At 47.7% G+C, this 3,704-nt stretch overlaps 1 pseudogene; it reads left to right on the forward strand.

Annotated features, from left to right (window-relative positions):
• Window positions 1-936: 936 nt before the first annotated feature.
• LOC119325376 lies at window positions 937-2,555 on the forward strand (annotated as a pseudogene).
• The last annotated feature ends 1,149 nt before the right edge of the window (window positions 2,556-3,704 follow it).

Here is a 3,704-nt window from a genome sequence, read left to right on the forward strand (position 1 = left end):
GGAAGCAATTTTGTTTAGGATTTTGGTGTGGCTGACATGTGGGTCTCACCGGTCCTAAACAGACAAACTTTACTGTTCAAATAACGTTGTCAACTTTTGTGCCATATGGACCAGACTACTGTCATAAAACCGTTTGAACTTAATCAAATGATTTATCAGTGCAACACAGTAGTTTATTGAAATATGGAACCGAATTTGGGGTATGTTTCTAGTAATTGTAAAAAAATGATAGTTTTTCCGGAACCCTGGCCCCAAATTTGATAGTTTTATGCTATTTACTGAGACAATTTTAAACTTTTGGTTTTCACTAGTGTTGTTTTTACTATTCACTCTTTTAAATTTGAACTGTGCTGCCAATCTTTACTTTCATGCAAGTTGAGGAACACCATAGTAGGTACCATTTGATACCGATGACAGCCTTATGCTGTGCTTTAAATGACAGCGTACGGGTGCATGCATCGACTCAGCACTCAACAAGTGGCCGAGACTTCAATGTACTGCAACGGCTGCTGCATGCTTGTCCGTCTTGTACGTGTTCCCAAATTAAGCACCATGAGTACTACTATTTTTGGCCAAAAAAAAAGTACGTTCAAGGTTTATAATTTTTACTTCCTTTGTTCATAAATATAAGCCTTTGTAAAGATTTCACTATAAGCCACATACGGATGTATATAGATGCATTTTAGAGTGTAGATTCACTCACTTTGCTCCCTATGTAGTCCATACTGTAATCTCTACAAAAGCATATATTTAGAAAAGGAAGGTTAAATAGTACAGTACGTCCAAACTTCACTGCAGCCGAGACTTCAATGGACTTCAATGCTCCGTCTGAAGGAGTACGGTGAACTGCTCGGTGCTTGCATGTGGCGACATTGTGAGAGCGTCGTTAAGAGGGAGGCCAGACGTTTGGCATGCATGCAGCCAAAAGATGAAAAGGCATCGCCGAGTCGATCTCTTCCTTGCTGCAGTCTACACCTCGCGCCATGGCCTCCACTTCGACCTCTCCTGCTGCTGCTGGCCTGGGTATAGTTTGACCGGCCGCCTCACTCAACTACTAGACCTTCTTCCCGGACGTAGGTGAGCAACTTCGCGGCCCATATTTTCGTTTATGTTTGCATCTGTGTCTAGAGGCAAACCTAGCTTGGCTTGTGTGTTCTAGGAGCTTGTCTTATTGATTTAAGTTGGTGCCATGGATTTAGCATTGGATGTTGGTTTTCCTCTTAGGCACTGTAGCTTGCCGGACACGAGGGAGGGAGCCAGCATGATGCCGGATAGGAGAAGCGCGACCTGGCTCGAGGACCTACCCGACGATATCATCCACAAGATACTCGTTCGGTTGCCGTCCAAGGACGTCGGACGCTGTCGAGCCGTCAGCACGTCATGGTGCATTGCCACATCCACGCCCAAATTCATGCTCGACCACCACCAGCTCCAACCCTCGCTCCCCATTATTGATGGCCGGGGGCTGCCCACTAGTTTCGTCCTCTTCCACTCCGCCGGCACCAAACAACAGCTCTGGCCTTTCTCCCGGTGCGTCAAACACCACTCCGAGATTTCTCTTCATGGCGCCTGCGGTGGCTTCCTCCTCATCTCCTGGCTCCACCAATTCTACATCTGCAATCCGGTTATCCACACGCATGCCCTCCTGCCCCAGCCTCATGTGGAGCATGCCCTCTACAACACCATAATTGGTTTCTACCAGCACCTTCCAACTCAAGAATACAGGGTGCTCTGGGTCTCGGAACCATGGCACCCGTATAAATCCAGCTTGCACGTTCTCACAGTGGGATCCAATGTGATGAGGCATATCAGTGTCAGAATGCAAACACTCTCACCACCATCCATGGAACAAGAACATCAGTTACTGAAGGGATTGCGCTCTAAGTCGTGTTGTCCACCATCAGTGCTTCACCGTGGCAGCTTGCACTGGTGTCCTTATGATGCCAATGAAATTGGGGGACACCGCACAGATATTATTGTGTTCGACACAGAAGCCGAGTCATTCCGGTGGATGTGCAGTCCCACCGCACATGAACGGGACACTTGCTTTATGGGGCAGCTTGACTCCCAGCTTGACCGCTATGGATGTCTGGGCGATGCAGGATTACGTCTGGAGTTTCAAGTACCGGATCGACGTGTCAACGCTGGAGGTATCACGACAACTTTATTCAACCTCTTGCAAAAAGAAAAAGAGAATACCACTTGATTCAACAGTGCAATGGCTCAATGATATGGTTGTGTTGAACGACCGTGAGCTGCTGATCATGTTTAACGTAAAAATGTAATGCGCTGTGACATTGATGGCAACTTCTTAGAAATGGTGAATATCGGAAAGCGTCAATATTGTATGATGCTTAATCACTGCCGCCTCAAAGAGAGCATTATTCCAATTCCTTCCAACTAGATTGAGATGCAAAAGGAAGATGACAAGTTTTCACTCTCCACAAGGCGTGTCTGAATGTTCAAGGTTCCTGGTTTGCTTCCCCCTTGGATTTAGAGCATGTATTTCCTTCCTAGCTCTTATTACTACTTATCTATGAATATAACATGCGCTTTCAGTATCTAGTGCTTACTATGATATCTTTAACATCCGGTTCTTATTGTGATATCTTGTTAATTAATCGTCTAAAATATGGAGTATCTGTTAGCACTAATCTTGATCACGTTAGTGGAGTTATTGTCCAAGTAGTTAGCTGCTTGCACGCCGTTAGTTGGGCATGCCCATCCGGCACGGATCCTGGACTCGGCATGTAGCCGGGTCGTGCAGCAGCTCGTGGGCTGCATTCATGCATGTAGGGATCAGTTTGTTAGGTTGGTCAGTTGGTTAGTAGTGCACTAGTGCGTGCGTGCGTGCTTGGTAGCTAGCTAGGTGTGTGTGCACCGGGTCTAAAAAACCCTACCTTTTGTATTGGTCCGTGCCGGTGTGCTGCCGAGCCACAAGGATGTGCTGTAATAAATGAGGCCGTTCGTGCGGCGAGGCATTTGTCACCGGAAAAAAAAACTTGTGTCCAGTTTGCTTCTTCTTCGACCTTCGTCTGAGAGAGAGAGAGAGAGAGAGAGAGAGAGAGAGAGCGAGCGAGCTAGGGTTTGTCCGGCATACGGGTCGTAGGAGAGTACTCGGCATTTGTCGCCAGAGGGTTTGTCCCAACAATTGGTATTCAGAACCTCAAGACTCGAGGCAATGGCGCGGCGGCATGGCACGGCGTGGTGCAGCTTGCACACGGCGGCATGGCAGCATGGAGGTGCTGTGTGGCGGCGGAGGCCGCGATGTGGCAGTCTTGCGTAGAGGTGCGCGGTGATGTCGAACGGAGGCGTTCAATATGACGGTCAACAACGAGCCGTGTCAACATTACAAAGAAAATTGTTAGCACTAATCTTGATCACGTTATTGAAGTTAGTATCAAGTACTCCCTCCGTCCGGAAATACTTGTCATCAAAATGAATAATGATTTATTCATTTTGATGACAAGTATTTCCGGACGGAGGGAGTAGTTACTAGCTGTTTGCATGAACTTAGTGGGGCATGTCCGTGCGGTGCGTATGGTGGACTTACAGGCGCACAGTCGGTGCTGCGTCATGTAGCCGGGTGGCACGGCAGCTCGTGGGCTGCACGCTTGCATGTAGAGATTGGTTAGTTAGGCCGTTTAGTTCGTTAGCTAGAATAGTGCGTCCATGCGTGGTGGATAGCTAGGTATCTGTCGGGT

This window comes from Triticum dicoccoides, chromosome 6B (genome assembly GCF_002162155.2).
Source record: "Triticum dicoccoides isolate Atlit2015 ecotype Zavitan chromosome 6B, WEW_v2.0, whole genome shotgun sequence".
NCBI lineage: Eukaryota > Viridiplantae > Streptophyta > Magnoliopsida > Poales > Poaceae > Triticum > Triticum dicoccoides.